Source organism: Gigantopelta aegis, chromosome 6, assembly GCF_016097555.1.
Source record: "Gigantopelta aegis isolate Gae_Host chromosome 6, Gae_host_genome, whole genome shotgun sequence".
NCBI classification, from domain to species: Eukaryota; Metazoa; Mollusca; class Gastropoda; order Neomphalida; family Peltospiridae; genus Gigantopelta; species Gigantopelta aegis.
The window spans coordinates 88,914,336-88,937,560 of record NC_054704.1 but is presented as its reverse complement, the minus strand read 5'-3'; the positions used below and the strand labels follow the sequence as shown (position 1 = coordinate 88,937,560).

At 37.3% G+C, this 23,225-nt stretch overlaps 1 protein-coding gene across 1 annotated transcript in view; it reads left to right on the top strand.

Annotated features, from left to right (window-relative positions):
• LOC121375276 (kelch-like protein 5) overlaps window positions 1–23,225 on the top strand; it is a 100,747-nt gene that overhangs the window by 3,948 nt on the left and 73,574 nt on the right. The window contains exon 2 of the mRNA XM_041502651.1: window positions 11,024–11,106. The gene's annotated coding sequence lies outside the window, so the exon portion shown is untranslated. The remainder of the gene's footprint in view (window positions 1–11,023; window positions 11,107–23,225) is intronic.

Here is a 23,225-nt window from a genome sequence, read left to right as displayed (position 1 = left end):
TTAAGTGACCCGGAGCCTCAGACGCTTTCGCAACTGTCACATGCACTGCAGGAAGAATGGGCTAGGATTCCACGTGCCTGGATTCAGAGACTCATTCAGTCTATGTCAAGGAGATGTCGCGCAGTGATTGCTGCTGCTGCTGGTGGCCACACAAGGTACTGATTTCATTGCCCTCGAGCGACGCTGTTTGTTGACGAAAACGCCTCCACTGCCGTCAGCCCATAGCAAGAACATTGTCACATACTCGTGTCAAATTTTACTGTGATATGATCATAAATAACGACATTATGCCACTTTGTATTAAAGAGATAATTCCATGCATATTTGACTTATGCGTTTCTTTTTTGACAGAGTATATTATTGCTTCTAAAAACCAAGAATTTGACCAAAAACAACATTGAAAAAAATAACATAAAAATTTTCTCAGCCATAAATTAATTGTACAATTAGGACTAAATTAGAATGCTTTTGAATATATAATGTGTCATATAATATTCTTATCCATAAGCATATGAGCAGGGGGATGGGGGCAACTGTCTCCCCAGTCCTGGAGAAAATCCTCAAATTTGGGCAAAAACAATAGAGAAATTTGGGCAAAATGAGCGGCCTGAACACTTTTCATCATGTATTTTCATTATTCTACCCACAATATTAGTTGTAATCCTTGTAAAAATGTGTTATGATTAAACATTGTGATCCAGATTCGAGCACTTTTATTTAATTTGGGCAAAAATTAGCCTGCCCCCCTACAAAAATGGGAGCCCATACACCTATGTTCTTATCTGAAGTTAACAGTGTCTTGTTCTGTTCATTCTATTTGAACATTTGAAACAAAAAGTCTGTTCAGGCTAAGCTGTCAGAAGTATTTTCACTTTGGTATATTAGGTTCCAGAATTGATAACATTGGGACTGTCATTGGTGGTGTAGTGGATAAACGTTTGAAGACTTAAGGCTAGTAGGTACTGGATCACACTCTGGTACCGGCTCCACCCAGAGCGACTTTTAATGACTCAGTGGTCCAACTTCTCTCTCACTAGCAGGTTTCAGATTTCACGGGGAAAAAATGTTTCCGGTACCTTGTTGGTAAAATCTCGGAACCAAAATTTTGTTTCCCCATGATTGTTATATTGAATACAACTATTCAGCAAAAATAATATATACATAGTTATTTAAAAAACCTGTTTCCAATGAGTTCCCATGATCACAAGGCACGGAACCGAAAAAGTGTTTATCATGAAGTTTGAAATTCTATGACCTGACTAGCCAGTAACAGTTCACCACTAACCCACTTTCCTGGGCACACACCTCAGCTATCTGTGTGTGTGTGTGTGTGTGTGCCCAATACAGCATGCTTGAACCATAATTGTATACTATAAGCATGGAAATAAGTTAAAAATTAAATAAACACCTACATGGAGATGTGAGAGACGCATTTATTATTTTATGCTTGGTGGGTCTGCTACACATTTTCTTTATGAATACTTGATTTAATTAAAGTTTTTTTTTTGTGGATAGCGGATATATAAAAATATTGTCTCCCAATCCACACGTGGTCTATTCTGGGAAAGGCCAGAGTTATTTGTTATGTTTAAAGCAAACCATGGTAGTATTAAAGCAGCCTTTTCAGTGAGCAAAATCAAGGTGAGGAGCAAAATCAAGGTGAGCTGAAGATCACTCTCCTGAAGTAGAGCTAGGCGAGCAATCACATGAAATTTCAAATATATTAATATATTAAATTTATTATTTGCCATACTGACAAAACTTTCCAGACGAGTGTGGACGGCAGAAGGAATGATCACTTGCCTTTCCTGGTGAAGATTGTTGAGGTGTAGTACTAGTATTGTTATCTCTAAAACTGAGTAACAAATTATTAAAACTATACTAGATCGACTACTAAAAATTGATTTTCACATCATACAAAAAGTCAGATATATTTTAAACTTAGCACTTGAAGTACCTTTCTAGTAGTGTGGTAGGAGTGGGGTTTGGGGGTTGGGGGGGGGGGTGCAGAGAGTAATAGAATCAGAACATCTCATTGGGAATATTGGGTTATTTTCAGTTAGGAATCTCAGAAACTTACTTCACATGACACTTCATAAACCCCGTTCTCACTTGAACGATTTTCTACGCACAGCAGTATGTTGATGATTCGCACACGTTGTAGGGGTGTCGTGTGTATTTCGGACATGTCGCATGCCGGTGCGACATTTTTCAAATGTTTAAAATTATCGTACGGCTGTCTCTAGGTTCGCACAGTTCGCATTGGTCGCATAGAGGTTGCACAGCAGTTGAACGGCAGTATGATAGGTCGCACGGAAGTCGTACGTAAGTCTTAAGGGAGCCGAGATGTGCGACTCCCAGCGGACTCCCGTGCGACATCCATCAGACTTCCGTGCAACTGTCGTGCAACCTGTGCAAATCTCATGCTAGCGTATGCGAGCCCGGTGCAGAAAGGCAGTCGCATGGCAGTTGCACAAATGAGACAAATGAGGGGGGCGGGGGGGGGGGGGCCTAGGTAATTCGTACGGGAATCGCACAGCTGTACAATCTTTTAGTCGCACCACAGTTGTACAAAAAATCGTTCAAGTGAGGACTGGGCTTTAGTTAAAATGCTTCTCCTTATCACTCTACTTCTTCTTAGAACTTCATAAACATATTATTATCATCACCCCAACACTTCACAGGTTATACTGAACACTCTTCAGTCTAAACCACATCATAAATATGTCTGCATCTTCCATCTTACTGCATCTTTTTATATTACACCAGCCCTTTCCAAGTAACCTTTTTTTAGTATAATACATACCCCATCTCAATTGTCATCACATTTCAGATGACACAAATATGGACTAGTATTGTTAAAGAAAACAAACTTTAGCTTTATATCCTAAGATAAAATGTATAATAAGGATTATTGTTATTTCTTCTCTTCATTACATTATCATAATAAACACATAGTTTGTGTATTAGTGATAAAGCATACAAGTTGTATGTAGGTAGCCTACTAGGTGTGGGCATACTTCTGAACTTTTGTCCATTATAGGTATTGGTTGTATTTCATATGGGTAGTCTGCTATTTCTATATTATTATTATTTTATTTTTTTCCACATCAATTTCACATAATTATGACTAATTTGACCTTAAGAAATGACTGTCATCATTTCTTCATTTGTAAACAGTTACATTGTTTATTTTATGCATTGAATTTGTTTTTTTTAAAGCCTCCCACCAGAATTATAATTTTTTTGTAATATAAATATTTTGGAATTCTGTCTCATACAAAGTCTTATGCTTCTTACCCAAAATCTGAGGTTCACAGAATCATGGAATCATGCTTAATTTGCAGCCTGCTTATCACAGTCTAGATTTAAGCTTTTAAGAAAGTCTCATCCATAAAAATTACATACATGTAGTAAAAGTCTGGAAGCACAGCTTAATTTTGCATGTTGTTTTTGCACTCGGGTAATGTAGTGTATTATGTGCTTGCTACCTAACTCCACTAATTAAAGTTTTCAGTAAGCATTAATTTTCTGTAGGTTTTTTCTTTTTGTTTTAACTCCTCACAACAGTGTCAACACTCCCCTCCAAAATATATATATAAATTTAAAAACCCAACAAGAAACCCTGCTTTTTTCTGTTTAACCCCCCCCCCCCCCCCCCCCCCCCCCCAAACAAACCTATCTTACCGTAACATGTTTTAAATAATAACCTGTCATAGAATATCACGTTTGTTTATTTATATGTTTCCTCTTGAAAATAATCTAATGAAAGTAATAACACCATTTTACGATTGTGTTTAATGTTTGTGAGAGCTCTTGAAGAGTCTTCCAGTTTTTGTAAGACCATGGTATGAATTTAGCATGCTTCCATGCTTCCATGAATCCCAGATTTTGGGTCAGAAATGTAAGATTATAAGATGGAATTCATATCTATATTGCATCATTTTGACAATTCAAGCGGAATAAATCCTCTAATTGAGTGACCGGAAACCATCAAATTGTGTGACTGTATTCCAGCTGAAATAGGATGGTGTAGATTGGGAAAGAGTGAAAAGCTTGCGTGCTTATTGTCAATAAAGACCCTGGACAAAAGGCTTTGGTGAGGTGAAAGCGTGTACTCGGGGGAACTGTGCTTCAGTCTTATTCGTAGTAAATAATTGTCTTGAAGCACTGCATTTGATAATCAAGCTGAGCATGGGGTATTCCACAGTAGGTAGAGTGCTAACCTCGAATGCATAGTTTTGTTTTTCCTTATCCCAGCTAGTGCCCCACAACTGGTACATCAAAAGATGTGGTAGATGCTGTCCTGTCAATGAAAAAAAGATTATTTTCCAGGGTTTTGGGCCAGAGAGTAAAATGGGTATGGCACCATACCCAAATATTTTTGCTGATTTCTTTTTTTAAGTCAACCTTTTGACAAAATCATTAATGTATGATTTTCTTAACCAAAACCCTAAATTTAACCCATTTTTCTTTCTGGGAGAGGCACCCCATACTGGTTGCATTCAATTCTATAGTGCCATACCAGCAATTTCTTTCTGGCAGAAACACTGCAGTTGCTGCAATTGAAAAAGTGACGGTGACTCTTCTAAAATATATGTGTCAGAACCGTATGGATGGTGAGTGGCAAGCTGCAGTTTTCAACATCTACTGCATCTGCCACCATTGCCTATTTTTCTTGCTTACAAATTTATCATTCATTAGACAGAGCCACCCACTTTTCTTAGAGTTTCCTACTTTGATAAGTGGTGGCATTTCATGGATTTAGGAATATGTAAAAATATATATATATATATATATATATATATATATTTTTTAATTGTCTTAAACACTTTGTACACAATTTAAAACAAAGTTTAATAACATTTCATTAACATTATTTTGTGGCAGTTTTTATTTTGAGGATAGGCATTTCACTTTAAAGAAACATACATTCAGGTTTCAATGTGTCAGTGATCTTACTGTCTCCTAATAAAAGTGTCTCATATTTGTTCATCATCTCGTGAAGTATTAACATCCTGAGTCGCCACTTCACTTATTGATATCTGCTGATGGGCACAGTCGAAAGGCTTGTAGCACATCTCGATTATTTTGACAAGCTCTGATCAGCCCAAACATTGATTTTCCACGGGACCGACTCGGGGATTAATGTAAGTACTGCAATGAGATGCATCAAACAGTGTGTGGACCCACCAGTCTCTGGTTCCAGTAGTTCACGGTCACTCTCTATAATGGTTGCTTTTCTCGTCTTCTCTTCATTAACTTCACTTTTCATTGTCCACTGTCACAAGTAAGTATTAACAAACATTTTTACATGTTATACTCGGATTTTAACATTAGCAGTGTCCTCTGTCCAAATTGATGGCTGTGTAATTCAGATTTCTGTTTAAACCATTCATTGAAAATAGACCATAAAATCCCTTTAATTCGGCAATATATATACCGGGGCATTTCATCACTCATCCCTTGATTCCACTGTGCTTTGTTTTTGGTTAAATAGAAAAGGTAATAAAATAATATTATGCTGCATTTGGACAGGTTCTACTCGAATAACAGTGTTTTTACCGAAATTGTTTCTGTAAATGGCATTTTATCATGTTAGACGTCCTGTTAGTTTCACCACTTGGAGTACAAATTATTTAAATAGGAAATGTTCTCTTGGGATGAAATGAAAGCTAGTGTAGACAAATGTTATTACATAGAGCACTGTCGACAACGATCCATTAGAACCAGGAGAATGATTACTATAGCCTCGCCTAGATGTTACGTGTGTCTGGTTTAGTCAATAATCATGTGGGTGATTTTATTTTTTTTAAATAAAAAATTGTAAAATAATGTTTGCTGGAATGGCATTGTTTTTCAATAAATCGGTTTGTTAATTATTATTTTTAGTCGGGTAGTAATTAGGACCATACCTTGACTAAAATAATCAAGGAAAACTATGAAACTTAAACATATAAATAAGAAAAAGAATATTGGTCCAGTAATATTTGGTCTTCTCCAGCAAGGTAAAGAATGCATTTTAAAATGTTTTTGTGATTTTCTTGGGGTGGGACTGCCTCCTTTCCCCCACCCCATCTCGGGGTGTCTCGGTAGTTTCGGACTCTGGTGTTTGGTATTTGTTCATATAGTTTTGTTGTTAATCATTATTGATAGTGAGGTTGTGTTAAACCAGTTACACTGAAATGGTGATTTGTATTGGGATGTTTGACTCATCCAAGTTGTACCCAATTACACACATTCTCACAGTGAAAAGTGTAACACTGACAATTGTTAACAGTCCCAGATGCCTTTGATTGCCTTAGAGGACACAATTTAGCTTAGTCGGTAGACCTCCTGGCTGTGGGAAAGTACATATACTACTCAAAAGAATTTAAGGGTCAGACGATATTTTCGACATTATTTTCTGAATGTCAATTATATTAGCTAGACCATAATGTCACGCATGGTATTGTTCCATTTTGACGAAAGTGGGTCTAAGCAACCCATAAATGAATTAAAATCCACTGTCATTGACACTGTCGACTAGTTCTAATGGCGAAAACATGCTTACATTTGCACGTAAATTAGGGCGAAAGCGAAAGGTCTGCTAAGTGCCCATAACTTGCTTTTTTACAAAGCGCTTCATTTGCACGCTTTGCACGTGTATTCCATGTTCCCAATGCTGAATTTCCGTATAATTGGAGCTTGCGTTCGTGTACGGTGCACACTCCAAATTCGACAATGGTACGACTTCAACTGACTATCGAAGATCGAGGAAGGGCTATTGCTTGGCTTCAGGATGGCAATACGCAAAGAAATGTTGCTCTGAGACTTGGTGTCAGTCAGAGTGTCGTTGGCCGACTGGCAACGGTACCAAGCAACGAATTCTGTTCGAAATCGTCCACGTTCGGGAAGACCCCGAAGCACTACAAATAGAGAGGACCGCTACATCACCAATATGGCTCTACGTCAACGCACAACCACTGCACGCCGATTACGTGATAATCTGCGGACTGCGACTGGAACGCGAGTGTCTGATCAAACCATACGCAATCGTCTGAGAGCCAGTAATCTACGCTGCCGTCTCCAGGCTGTTCGACCGCCACTTCTACCACGTCACAGAACGGCCAGACGTCACTGGTGCACGCTTCATCTGCGGTGGCAACGTGTTCAGTGGGGTCGAGTGATGTTCACTGATGAGTCCAGGTTTAGTCTCCAGTTCAACGACGGTCAGGTTCGTGTCTACAGACGTCCTGGGGAGCGCTCCGCTGACGTTAACGTTAGACAACATCACCGGTTCGGTGGTGGCAGCGTCATGGTGTGGGGCGGCATCTCTATCCACCACAGGACCCCCCTCTATGTGGTGGGTGGCAATCTGAATGGAATCCGCTATCTGAATGAGATTATCCGGCCGTTGGTTCTCCCAGGCCTTCAGCAGATTGGCGGCGGGGCAGTTCTGCAGGATGACAATGCCAGACCCCACCACGCCAGGGTGGTAACAAACTTTCTCAGACAACAAGGTATCGCCAGGATGGATTGGCCAGCATATTCGCCTGACTTGGCCCCAATAGAGAATGCCTGGGACGAATTAGGCAGGATAGTTCGGGATAACCATGCCCCTCCGGCCAACCTTCATGATCTGGGTCAACTTCTTATGGCAGAGTGGCAGGCCATTCCCCAAGAGTTCTTCAGACGTCTGATCAACAGCATGAGGCAACGATGTGTCGAGTGTATTCGCGCCAGGGGTGGATTCACACACTATTAAACGAATGTTCTAATGTGTAAAATCCATGTTTGACAACCTTCAACTTTGACAGCATGTCATGTGACTTTCTTGTATACAGTGACGTTTATTTGTGGTTTTTTTGTAATTATGGAACAATAAATAAAAAATTTGGTGTAGTTTATATCATCAATCTAATACACTCTGAAACTTATTTGGTTATAAATTTTTGACCCTTAAATTCTTTTGAGTAGTATATATAAAAGATCCTTGCTGCAAATGAGAAAATGTAGCAGGTTTCCTCTGAATAATACATGTCAGAATTATACGGCTTTAGCTTAACGATGGCACCGATGGCAATTGCTATAGCTTCAATATTAATTGTCATAGGTTAGGGACTTTACCCATGGCAGTTTTTTGCTGCTGAAAAACAATTATTGCCTGTGCTTGAGGGGATAATTCTTGTTATGATTATTTGTTGCAAAAGATACTGGTGTAAAATTGACATAGACGGGCTCAAAATTAACAATAACATTTTAAAATTGCCATAGGTAACAAATTCGACCAGTGGAATTACCAAATGTGTTGTTGAACAAAGGTTTTTCTACAAATGAATAGTTTAATAATAACTCATTTCACTAGTTAGTGTGTTTGATCAATTTACCACTCACAGGGTTCTCAGCCTAAGTTAAATACTGTTGTTAGATTGTTATATTGCTCATTTGCTTCATGCTTGTGTATGTGTATGAACACTTGAGTCACATTAAGATTTTTTGTGGGAAAGTTAATAGCGATGAAGTTGGTTTGCACTCAGTTTTTGGAAATAAAGCCAACAACATTCCAGTCTATAACTAGTCTTGGATGGAGACATGTCTGTAAATCAGATAACAATAAATGCATAAATAAAGGTGAAACATCATCCCAGAACAAGTATTAATGAGGTTGATGGAGCCAGACAGAAGTAAACAATCATGTAGTTTATTATTCTATGCATGTATGTGTTATGTAAAATGTGTGTGTACTGTTACATAACTTAGCTATTATACATGCATAGAGAATACTGCATGAGTGGCTGTTAGATTCCATTTGGCTCAGGATTTATTTTCAAATATATAATGAGCAAAAAATGATATTTAATAGATTGAACTAAAAAAACAAACATATATATCCTTGAAAACCAGGTTTGAAAACCCCCCAAAACTCACATCATGTATTTAGGATATTCATAATTCACATTCTTCCTAAATATATTGCTTGCGTGAAATTACAATTTCTTACACACCTGTTGGTAAAAACATCATTTGTTATTTTTTGATAACATACTTGTTAACACGTACGTTTGTTAACAATTTCAAGACATATGACTGGCTGCTCCAAGGACCCCAAAGCCATACATCCAATGAAAAATCAGCACTTTCGAAATTGATTGCACTGTAATATATAGTTAACCTGACAGTCATTTGTCTGTGACGCATACGTTCGCTACAAGCTCAAGAGCTGTAAATAACTTTTAGTCAGAAAAGATGTTAAAATTTGCTTAAAACCTGGTTTTTAAGGATATGTACGAAATAATACTACATTAATGTCCGTTGGATACCATTTATCTTACAACTTATTCTCTACGTAGCCCACCCCAATCAAATACAACATATTTGTTTAAATGTTTTTTTGGGGGGTGGGGAGGAGGTTAAAACAATATTTCAGCCAAGAGGCAACAAAATAAGCAGAGTGTCTGGTAACCCATATATACAAGTTATCACAAACTACAACAGGCCTGGTAACCTGTAGGTTATGACACTTTTATCAAGTTTACAATTCCCATTATTGCTATGAAATCACCAATAGCAGATAAACTGATACTTATTCATTCATATCGCTGTTCTCATTTTACTATACTTGCATGTATATTCGATAAAAACTACAACTGATGAAAATTTAGGGGTTTAGTTTTTGTTCAGATAAGATTTTCTGGAGAACTTTGTTGACATGTTGGAATGTCCCGGTAACCTGAAAAACCATTGTCGACTTATTTCAATACCAACTGCTGTAAAAATAAGAATGTGACGGCTTTGTTAAAGCCACGATCTCGGGTATATTTTTATTATTTAGTTATTCAGCGTAGATGATCAACCTAATTTTAATACAATTGCACACCATTCTTCAATATTGTTGCTATACTTGTTGTTTACTATACATCATATGACAAAAAGTATTACTCTTAATTTTAAAACCATGGCGATAGACATGTATATATTATTGTATGAAGATTGCTGACAATAACCATTGATAGCGAGTATGCACAAGTTTATTAAACCTGTACTAGGATTTTGTATAGTAAATGTTATAATAAGATGAGGTGAGCTTATGACTTTAAAATATTCCTGAGACAATTTTGAATGCTACAATAGTTGTCTAGTTATTCTCCATGTACATACAACTGATGTAAATTGTGTTAATATTGTTTCCAGTCAGTCTCATAATGCAACCTCTAAGTTGCCGGCGATCAATTTTGTTTGGCAAAGTAATGGCCAACTCAGTATATTTGTTCTTCATTTATTACAGGGTTATATCCGAATCTGTCCTATTGAGGCTAATTTCTCTCAATTGTGCTATGGCTGGTTTGGCCATTTGTAGTTATTGGATCTATTTTTCACTTGGAGCGCCGAAGTCCATTATCATGAATGAAATTACATTTGAATATGTGCGTAGGCAATTTGCAGGTCTATTGGTGTCTGCAATGCAGACATTGAGTGTGTAGGTGCCTTGGTTTTAATGACTGCATTCCAGGAATTCGCAACATAACGACTGGGTTTTTTAATTTTTACCATTCAGTGTCATTCATATTTTTCATATGAATGTGTAGGTAGTTCACAAATCTACTAATGTCTGTGCCTTGTTTCGTAATGTCTGCAGCTAAGTTTTAGTTCCACCACTGACTGTCAGTCTGTGATTAACAAAGTCTACTTTTGATGGTTACTGCCAACATTACAACACAGACTTCATCATGTTTATGTGCATCTTCATTTTATTAATGCCTTAAGATGGTCTAGTGGATAGGAGACCTACTTAAAGTGCTGGCAAGGAAGTTTCAATTCCTTTAATTGCAACAACATGTACATACGATAGAGATTGTAGGATTTGACATGTAGCCAGTTTTGGTATATTATTTACACATACAGACATACACACATGCACACACACATGCACACACACATGCACACATATACACGCATTAATGCATGCTCACATGCACATACATACACACAGACACAACACACAACAAAATGTGTCCATACATTCGTGCATTTTCTTTTTCAGGATATGGAAGTACTGTTATGTAACATGAAGTTCGGCATTTTAGAATCAACTTGAAAAACTGGCAACAGTCATAACTTTGCAAGGTATGTGATCTCTTTTATTACCCCCTTTAAAAAAAAGCAAAAAAAGGTATACCGGTACTAATAGAGGAATGTTTGATTTATGACAAGTTTCTGACAAGTACTTCCAATACTATCTGGCTCATGATAAATTGTTTTATTACATACCTGTTCAGTCTTACTATAGTGATAAAGACATTTTGAAACCGTGTGCACTTTTAAATGGGGAATTCCCTTTTTCTTTTTACTGCAGTTAGCGACTTTTATTTACTGATGTCATATATGATTTACAAATGATGTCACATCGTATTTGAAACATTACACAAGGCTGCTGCAGAGTATGATTCTTAACGTTAAGTAAATCCATGAAAGGAGTTTTCATCATAGTTTTGTAAAATCAAAGAAGGTATGTAATAAATACAGAACTTCACATACATTGATTTCGCTTCCTATTTATTGCAGTCTGTTTATTTTGCGAAAGAACATACCACGCGGTCTCGTGGTATATATTTTTGCACAAAATAAACTTTTGCAATAAATAGGAAGCGAAAACAATGTATGTGAAGCTCTGTACACACGAGCACATTGATTTATTAATCATAGCTATTTATGTCAGACATTTTGTTATTGTGACATGTAGTCAGAGGAAACCTGCCATAATTTTCCCATTAACAGCATGGGATATTTTATATGCACATTCTCACACACAGGACAGCACAGCCATGTACCACAGCTTTTGATATACCAGTCACAGGGCACTACTTGGAACAGGAAAACGCGGGGGGATTCCATCCTTCAATGAAAGCTCGTTAGGTGAATGCTCTACCAACTGAGCTAAACCACACCCCTTCAGGAGAAAGAAACATATAGTCGACTTGTGATTATTCAAAAGGGATCTTTTACCAGGTGCATGTGTGTGGTGGATGGGGGGGAGGGAGGTTCGGAGATCGAAACCCCCACTGATCAAGCACATTTTGTTTTTTCAAATATATTTTCCAGGGGAAAATAACTCGACCTGTCTATAAATTTCTCTGGCCACTGTCTAGACTCTTTCCATGCTAAAATTCCTGCACATGCGCCTATTTTACATGTACTTTCTTACAGACAGGATAACAAGAGTGGGTCTTTGATATGCCAGTCAGGATCAATGGTTTACAAAACAGAACAAAATTTATTTTTGTCAAAACGGCATCTTCATCTTCATGCATAATTAACCCACAGCAGTAGTAGACAGATTGGTGTCCGGCATTTTACATTTAATTTTATTGTGATTAACAACAGCAATAAAAAGTACGGCTGATGTGAAACCTCAAATTTTATGTTTAACAAGCAAGCAGATTATTGATTTATCTGTGCGTGAGAGAAAGTGCAGTAATACTATACACGTAATGATACAGGAAAATATCTTAAGTATGTGGTACAGTTATTATTTTGTATATAAGTTTTTATTTTTATCCATGTGACTATTGTAAATATTGTAACCACGATCTGACAGCTGTGCAGTGTAGGGAATACTCAATTAGTGCTCGGTGTTGCTGTGTGTTGCTTTATATTCGCTGAATCGCTGAGTTTCTGTCTCTGATTGACATGTCAATTGCTGGAAGATTTTCATTTTAGATAAATTGTTTCAGCGGATAAACACTGTGTTCAGCAATTTGTAACTTACTTGTAGTTAATGTAAGTAAGTTTTGTTTGAAAAAATATTTGTTAATTTACATGTCGGCATGATTAATGGTTTTGGTACATAGAAATTTGTTCAAGAATCATCAGTGCAGTATAATTGCTCCTAATGGCAGTAGCTAGTGAGAATTCCCTATTTGCTTAATTGGTAAAGTGTTAGATTCTTATGTGGAGGTTAATTTATCTGTTGCATAGTATTATTTTTGTTTTAATCATTTGTATAATGTGTTTCACACTATAGGTAGTGAAAAGTTGAAAAACTGCCAATTTTTTTATTTATTTAATGTGCATACATTTACTTTCATTTACATAAGATGCAGTGAAATAAAATGTACTTTAATGTTTAGGATTCAAATGTGCAGAACCCTTTCATATGATATGAACGTCCTATGATTTTAATTGTTGACCACTCAATCCACAAAAATTTAATGCCTGTGTTTTATTTACCATACATGCTAAACCAGGCAGTAAAATGTACAGTTATGTATGTAAGTCTATATTCAACTGATTGGGTTTTTTCTCATTTCAACCAGTGCACCACAATTGGTCAAAGGCCGTGGTATGTGTAGAGGGGATGATTTTCCGTTTCAGATTTTACCATATTCCATTTCACATTTTTGCAAATACCGTTTTTTTCCGTTTATTGTGTTCAATTAGTGTTATGTTTTATTGTTATAAACTGTATACATTTGTTTTATTGTTCCAGCTCTGAGCTGGTTTTCTATTGCTATTTTTTTAAATACCTGTAAACATTTTTGTTGAAACAAACTTTAAAAAAAGAAGAAGTTAGGTAATGTTTACTTGCTACTATTACACACACTGGTGTATAAACTGCACCTTTAAATAAGCCGCAGTTAAAACAAAGCAACAAACTTAATTGCAGTTAATTATTGTTTGTATTTAATAATAATAAAGAGATCCATTCTCCCTTAAATTCAAACAATAAATAATTGTTGATTGTGGGTCTTTCAGTTTCATTTAATCTAATGGATTATGGGTAAGTTTCATTTATAAACAAAACACACCGTTGACAAACCCCGCTATTTTCACGAAAATATGAACAAGAATTTTGGTAATGCATTGTTTGTTATCTTACATTAGTTGCCAAAAAATATATATAAATAACTAAATACATGATAACATTTTATTTGTTCCAGTCTGATTAAGAATTACTAGTAGCCTACTCGCTCGATTACACATGTATGTTTCTCTGTAACCTAACTAGCGTGCCGTGTGCACAAATTACATATTCAAATGAGGTCGGGTCAAGCTGGATGTAGGGCAGTGATAGTGAACCAAAACTAAGCACTGTCCTGTCGATCGTTTAAAGTTTCCACATTATTTTATAACTGTTAAAAAAAAAATTGCCTAGAATTGTATATTCAGAGCAGGTTTAAGGATCCGCAGGGCCTGTAGCACAAATAACAGCAGGGCCCAATTCTCAAGATATATATTTTGCAGCCCCCTCAAGTAGAGGGGGAAAATGACCTGGGGAAAGTGTACACAATGCCTCACCGCGGGACCCCCTGAAGCGTAGCACGTGCTACATGTGCTACTATAATAAACCGGTGAGAAGAAAAGTAAAATGCTATTTTTGTGTGCAATTTAGAAAACAGAAATAAATAACTTGTAGTAAATTCCGTAGCATGAAAAAAGGCGTTCCCTGTGGGACGGACTATAAATGTGAAATGCTTCCGTACAGATAACGAATATGCCTGAAGTTTTACGAAATTACGTTTTCCAACGAAAGCATCGTGTAAATTGGTTATGCTTACGAATCGTAATAAGTATTATTGAAAAATATCAAAATTGAACGTACTAGAAATCTTATTATATAATCAACATTCTAAAATTGTATCAGTACATGTTTATTTTTATATTTCAAGTTAAATTTCACTGTGTAAAGTGACACGGGTAAACAGTCACATGCTTTGTGGCAAGCTTACGGCAACTTCCGAGAATGAACAGTTCTGAAAGTGTTTAGGCATACTGTGCACTCCATGAAAGTTCGCATACAAAAATACTATGCATATATTATCAATATTGAATCTTACAACTACCAAAAATATTTATTATGGTGCTTGAACTAGAAATACACCTTTTGAAGGTTATTTAAAAACAAATCGCGAATTCCGTTTCAGTTACCAAATTCCGCGATCGCGGAAAATCATCCCCTCTATATGTGCTTTCCTGTCTGTGGTATGGTGCATATAAAAGATCCCTTTCTGCATTAAGTAAAATGTAGCGGGTTTCCTTTGATGACTACAAATCAGAAATACCAAGTGTTTGACATCAAATAGGAAATGTTTTATTTAACGACGCACTCAACACATTTTATTTACGGTTATATGGCATCAGACATATGGTTAAGGACCACACAGATATTGAAGGAGGAAATATACTGTCGCCACTTCATGAGCTACTCTTTTCGATTGGCAGCAAGGGATCTTTTATAGACAGGATACATACCACGGCCTTTGATGTACCAGTCGTGATATACTGGCTGAAGCGAGAAGACATCCAATAGCCGATAATTAATGTGCTCTAATGGTGTTGTTAATATACATGTAGACATCAGTTTACTGACATTGTTTTTAGACAAATCAAATGATAATACTGACAGTGTAAGAAAATGCATGACCAGATGAAAACAAACGTTTAAAAAACAAATTCTGTGTCAGAGAACAAGAATTGGTCCTGAACTGCATATAGAATTTTAAAAAAAAGAAAATCAACCAGCCTCCATGTAATTTGAACCGGCCTCGGTGGCGTCGTGGTTAGGCCATCGGTCTATAGGCTGGTAGGTACTGGGTTCAGATTCCAGTCGAGGCATGAGATTTTTAATCCAGATACCGACTCCAAACCCTGAGTGAGTGCTCCGCAAGGTTCAATGAGTAGGTTTAAACCACTTGCACCAACCAGTGATCCATAACTGGTTCAACAAAGGCCATGGTTTGTGCTATCCTGCCTGTGGGAAGCGCAAATAACAGATCCCTTGTTGCCTGTCGTAAAAGAGTAGCCTATGTGGTGACAGCAGGTTTCCTCTAAAAAACTGTGTCAGAATGACCATATGTTTGACGTCCAATAGCCGATGATAAGATAAAAATCAATGTGTTCTAGTGGCGTTGTTAAATAAAACAAACTTTACTTTTTTTTACTATGTAATTTGAAGACTGAGATATGCAGGTTTCTAATGCGTTTCTGTTATCTTAAACTACTGAAAATGTTATTAACCAGAAGTGAAAATATTAGAAAAATGTGAATATTATCATTTCTATATTTTCACTATAGTGATAATAACTCTTTTTCCAACAAATAGCTCTTTTAATGTTTTTTGTAGATCTCTTCATTTCGTGTGTATGTACATAATTTAATAATAAAACATGTTATTTTTGTATTACTCGTGACTGAGCGAGAACTGTTTTTCCATGCAAGCACTCTGTCTTTTCTGTCAGTCAGTGTTTGACTTGGATCACATCCAGTTTCTCTGTTCCCAGGGCTTATCTATTTTTTCAACATTTATCGCTGCAGGCTGTGTGAACCGACTGGGAGAAATCTATTTCTAATGCTCTCTGATATTTTATCTGCTCAATTATTTCTCATTTCTTTGAAAGTTTTGCATTCTGAAACATGATCAGCTTGATGCTACATGTAGGTCTAAATTCTGACAATACAAAAACTCCAGTCCACATACATGTTTAATGCTCAGCATTAAAACAGTCACTATGTAGCTTGACTTGGTGAACTGTTGTTAGACGGGTGAATGCAGGTTTTTTCCTTGAGGATGGATGTAACTTTTAAAAAGGGTACTTCAGAGTTTTTCATCGTACACTAACATGCATATGATAAAAGTTATGTATGACAGTCTCTTCCAGAAATACCCAGCCAGCCAACCAGGAGAGTACATCTCCCCACCCACCCCAACCAAAAGATTACATCCCCCACCCACCCCAACTAAGAGATTACATCCCCCACCCACCCCAACCAAGAGATTACATCCCTCACTACCCACCCCAACCAAGAGATTACATCCCACCACCCACCCCAACCAAGAGATTACCTCCCCCACCCACCCCAGCCAAGAGATTATATCCCACCACCCACCCCAACCAAGAGATTATACCTCCCACCCACCCAACCAAGAGATTACATCCCCACCCACCCCAACCAAGAGATTACATCCCACCACCACCCACCCCAACCAAGAGATTACATCCCCCACCACCCACCCCAACCAAGAGATTATACCTCCCACCCACCCCAACCAAGAGATTACATCCCCCACCCACCCCAGCCAAGAGATTACATCCCACCACCCACCCCAACCAAGAGATTACATCCCCCACCACCCACCCCAACCAAGCGATTATACCTCCCACCCACCCCAACCAAGATATTACATCCCCCACCACCCACCCCAACCAAGATATTACATCCCCCACCACCCACCCCAACCAAGAGATTACATCACCCACCCACCCCAACCAAGATATTACATCCTACCACCCACCCCAACCAAGATATTACATCCCCACCCACCCCAACCAAGATATTACATCCCTCACCCACCCCAACCAAGATATTACATCCCCACCCACCCCAACCAAGATATTACATCCCCACCCACCCCAACCAAGATATTACATCCCCACCCACCCCAACCAAGATATTACATCCCACCCACCCCAACCAAGATATTACATCCCCCACCACCCACCCCAACCAAGAGATTATACCTCCCACCCACCCCAACCAAGAGATTACATCCCCCACCCACCCCAGCCAAGAGATTACATCCCACCACCCACCCCAACCAAGAGATTACATCCCCCACCACCCACCCCAACCAAGCGATTATACCTCCCACCCACCCCAACCAAGATATTACATCCCCCACCACCCACCCCAACCAAGATATTACATCCCCCACCACCCACCCCAACCAAGAGATTACATCACCCACCCACCCCAACCAAGATATTACATCCTACCACCCACCCCAACCAAGATATTACATCCCCACCCACCCCAACCAAGATATTACATCCCTCACCCACCCCAACCAAGATATTACATCCCCACCCACCCCAACCAAGATATTACATCCCCACCCACCCCAACCAAGATATTACATCCCCACCCACCCCAACCAAGATATTACATCCCCACCCACCCCAACCAAGATATTACATCCCCCCCCACCCCAACCAAGATATTACATCCCCCACCTACCCCAGCCAAGAGATTACATCCCACCACCCACCCCAACCAAGATATTACATCCCTCACCCACCCCAACCAAGATATTACATCCCTCACCCACCCCAACCAAGATATTACATCCTACCACCCACCCCAACCAAGAGATTACATCCCCCACCTACCCCAGCCAAGAGATTACATCCTACCACCCACCCCAACCAAGATATTACATTCCTCACCCACCCCAACCAAGATATTACATCCCCACCCACCCTAACCAAGATATTACATCCCCACCCACCCCAACCAAGATATTACATCCCCCACCTACCTCCTCACACTAAATATCACAAATTGATTATACACATTTGTTAAACACTGGATTTTCGGTGCACTTTAAAGTTTGTTTATCTGGTTAAAATGTTTTTATTCTGTAGTTGTTGTTGACTTTAGTACTTTTCTGTCCATGGTTGAGTTAGCCAAGTATTTGGACTTTGCCACCACGATTTATTTACAGGAGTTTATTTCTGACACCACTACCCTACTTGATCATATAGGTTCACAACTATAGCATGTGGATTATCTCAATTTATTTGTTAGTGTGATAACAAGCATTTGATTGCACGTTGTGTATTTTGCTTCCAGTGTTCTCACTGGGTGAAAATTAAAGGAGGCGGTCGCGTGGCACAACACCATTCAAAAATAAAAACAACCACACAAAAAAAAAGTGGGGAGGAAAGCTTGGTTACGATGTATCGTTGTGTGTTGGTTGGTCGAATTTTCGGAAAGACATGTTCCTTATTTTGCCTTTCATTATTTGGTACAAAAACGTTCATACGAAATACAAGCCGACTCATGTTGTTGGTCTGACATTCATGGGCAATTCTGGTTTTGCTGTACCGATCAAAGTTTTAATAATAATAATAAAAAAAAAAAATTATAAAATGTTTTTTCAAGATATATGTAAAACAATAAGATGTTTGTAAAATGATCCCCTAATGTGGGATAAAAAAAAATCATATTCATTTTATTTTCATCTTCATCGAATGAAACTGATAAAAAGTAGTTTCGTATTTGAAAAGGCGGTATATATATTATTTGACAGACACTACCACTTCCATTGTTTATATAAGCGGTGATATCCCCCCCCATAAATTAAAAGTTTATAATGTTTTATAAAGAATTGCTGGAATGACAGAACTGACAGAAAGTAAAATTCATTAGTTACAACCAATTAAATCTGCAATTGAGGACAAAATATCAGACGATAGTTAGTGGAAGCAAAAGACAGAATGACCGATCTGATCACCTGACAAATTTGGCGCCAAATAAGTGGTTTTTCAATTGGAAATTGCCGAATCGATAACAAATAAAATGTTTTCATTGCTCAAATAAAATATAACTTTTATTGTGTGTATCAAACTATCAAATGGATAGGACAAAACAGAGGCTGTTAAAAGTACTGTTATATTATGTTACGTAAACTGTCAAAAGCTACTGAAGATTTTTGTCAGTTGCTTTTTCATACACGGCTTGTTTCCTTTGATGTCCAGTGTGCAGACTGATTTTGTGTGCATTTGGAAATAGAGGAGATAGGTGGTCTAAAATATAGTAGGGTGCAGGAAAATAAAGAGGAGCACAGAAAAATAAAGGAGTGCGGCAGAACGTGAAAGGAGGGAGGCAAATTACAATAGCGGGACGGGCCGCCCCACTTATATGGAGCAGTGAAAACACTGGCACCTCTATTTTTTGTCCCCTTTTTCTTTTGTATATAATGTTTTTTTTCCTCTAGTTACCTGTGGCTATTTAAATGTAATGTAAACATAGTTATGTAATATGGTCGCCACATATACAGACCTGTCAACCCTCCCGGATTCCGCGGGAGTCTCCCGGTATTTGATCAAATCTCCTTTCACCTGTGCGGGAGACAGTTTCTCCTGTTAAATGACATTTTTGTAAGCATAAAAAAAAAATCGATCCTCTTTTGTCAAAATAACAGAAGGGAAGTAACTCTGCCTTTTTTTTCTCATTCGGAAAATGTCGACTACTTTCAGTTTCCGAGAATGTAACAGGCCGAATTGTCCTGACTCTTTTAACCTTTGCCGAAGTGAGAATTGTGGGATAGCCTATTTATATTGTTAAAAAAGCACATGGAGTTTATAAAATGACGTGTTATTTATTATAATGTTTGTTGTCATCGTAATGGCTACGAAGCGTATTGCCGCTAATTCAACAGGCTGTGTATTGACATTCAGTGTTGCCATATAAAAAAAACAAAAAACTATCCAATTTAGTTCTAATAACACCTCTGAATTGTAAAATGTCTTCCCACTGGATTACATAATGCAACTATGACGAATCTGAACTGCCAGACTCCCGAGTTGACAGCGATACACACGATGCATGTTAAAATCACATGTCACAGCAAGACAATGAAAAGACCAATTAGCTGTATAAACATACTTGTGTCAGTTAATTTTGTATGTTTGTGCGGTAAAATGTTGGTTATAAGGGTACACTTCAAGAAATTATTTTTGTACAATTAAAAAATGTTGTGTTTGACATTGACATAAAGTTACTCACGGAAATGGGTATAATTCCGGTATATTTCACACGATGTCCGTAATGAGGTTTTACTTTTTTAAAATATGTTTTAAATCATAATATTTAAACTTAAAAAAAAAAAAATGCCAAGATCTAGAAGTATATATGACATTATAAAGTATTCATATAACTTATTGTAATAATGTTTTTTTTTAAATCTTGCGATTTTGGGTTAAATTGTGTGAATTTAAAAAATCTCCTGCTTTTTGACAAAATCTCCTGCTTTTTCAACATACACCTCCTGCTTTCTCTTGACTAAAGGTTGACAGGTCTGCATATAGTGTACATATCGAGTATATATACATGTATAGGAGAGGGCCTAGCCTAGTGGTAAAACAGTTGCTTAATGTGCGGTCGGTCTAGGATTGATCCCCGTCAATGGCCCATTGGCAATTTCTCATTCCAGGTAGTCTCCACAAACTAATAGTGAGATATTTTGGAAGTTTTGACTTTTTATTTTATTATTATTTTTTTTTCAATTTAAATAGAAATGTTACAATAAAAAGTTAAAAGTCTATCTGAGTCTAAGAGTTTTGTTTAGATACTTCAGAAACTCAGTACAATGATTTTCATGGGCAGTCTTCACAAACTAACATAGAAATATTTAGGAAATTTTGAAATTCTTAATTTTTATTTATATTTTTATTTCTAATTTAAAATAGAAATTTAACATTGAAAATTTAATGGTCTGTCTTCTAATTTTTTATTAAATAATTTTGAAAGTCAGTAAAATTATTCTCAGGGCAGCATTTACAAACTAATTGAAAGATATTCTAGAAATAAAACATTTGTGAATTTTTATTAATTTAAAAAAATTTAAATACAAATTTAACATTGAAATTTTAAAAGTCATTCTTCTTCTAGAAATGTAATTGTTCTGAAACTTTGTATCCATAGTGATTCTCATGTGCCTGTCTTCACAAATGAATGGAGATATGTTGGAGATTTTGAATTTATATTAAATTCTAAATATGTAAATAATTTAGCAGTTTGTATTCAAAATTTCCATTGTCTATGACTATGTTCTTCTAGAGTTTTAAATTTAAAAGATATAAATAAAAATTGAAAAATTGAAAATCTATCTGTTCGTAGAGTTTTGACCAAATACTGTAGTTCCAAAACATGGTGCTATAACATAACATAAATAATTTACTTGCTAAAAATGTTGGCATTGTGTGAATCTAGATAGTTCATGTAAACAACTGTTCTTAAGATATTGTGTTCAAGCAGTGATAGAAATAAGCTGAATTTTTTACTATTCCACCAGACAAATAAGTATAGAAATCTACTTGTCTAAATGAATGTTATGTTTTATTCAAGTACAAAGACCACATTTTTGAGTCATCAAAATGAAACTGCATTGAACATTTTTATTTATCCGCTGAACAACTATTGAGGAACATTTTGCTTGTCCAAGCAGATTTTCACTTGCCAGGACAAACGGACAAGTGCTTATTTCGAACACTGTCAAGCTGATCAGTGGCCAGTTGTTGAAACACCAGCTATCTTATTCAGTGGTTAACAAAAATGTTCAAACCCATTTTCAAAACATTAAACTAACCCAGAGTTAATTTAACTATGCTTTGAACCACTGGGCCCTGATATTTTACAAGTTAATTAAGTAATAGTAGTGGGTGTAATGTTCTTTGTGTTGTATTAAGTTCCCTGAGGACAGATGTTTTGTATTATTTTATTAGGCATTGAATTTGGGAATTTAGTTTTTAGGATTCCGCCAGAATCATAAAAATTATTTAATATAGATATTTTGGAATTCGGTCTCATAAATTTAGGTTTCTGTCCCAAAATTTAGGATTCATGGAAGCACAGAAACATACTAAATTTGCAGCCTGTTTATTGCTGCCTATCACAATCTTGACTCTCTCTTCTACAAAAAGTCCTACGAATATATGTCTGGAAACATATACCGTAGTATGGTTAGTGATGTTGCCACCTGGCTAACCACTGAACCTAACAGCACTGGGAACCAGGTCCCAGGGGTTCTCTCAGTAGCCATGCCACAGTGAGAGTTACAGCAGGCCTATCATTCACAAGTTGTGATAAGGAACATCCCTGAGTCATGGGTTTGCATTGCAAGACATTTGGATGTATGGGATGATAAGATAGTGTAGTATTGTGGACTGCAGCTTGTTAACAGGGGTAAGACGCTTGTTCATTGTGATTCCATCACTCGACAGTGGTATCGTGTACAGACTTGGGTATGGTGTGTGTGTGTGTACAGTGTGTGTGTTCCGGGCACTACCAGCTGACTACCTCAACAGCAGGTTCCAAGGAATGGTTGGTTATGCTTGCATGCCACTGACATTTGTGTTCTGACTCTCTGCTGTGAGAGTGAGCAAGTGCACACCATTTTGGACAGATTAATACCAAATGAATACCTCAGTTGCTATTCTCATCCCACTGTCACCGGCTGGGTTTTTTTTCTTCCTCATGCTCTTGACAAACTGATAAACTTATGCTTTGTTTGTTGTTGGTGTGTTCCGATTTATTCTGATGAGAAATTTCTAGTGGAAGACAGTTCTTGGAGGAAGCTGGGGTTTCATTCATGCATCCACTGCTTGTGTATCAATGGGTGAACTGCATGATCCTGTTACTTGTATAGTGTATGTGTAGGATACACCGATCAGGTGAAGAAAAAG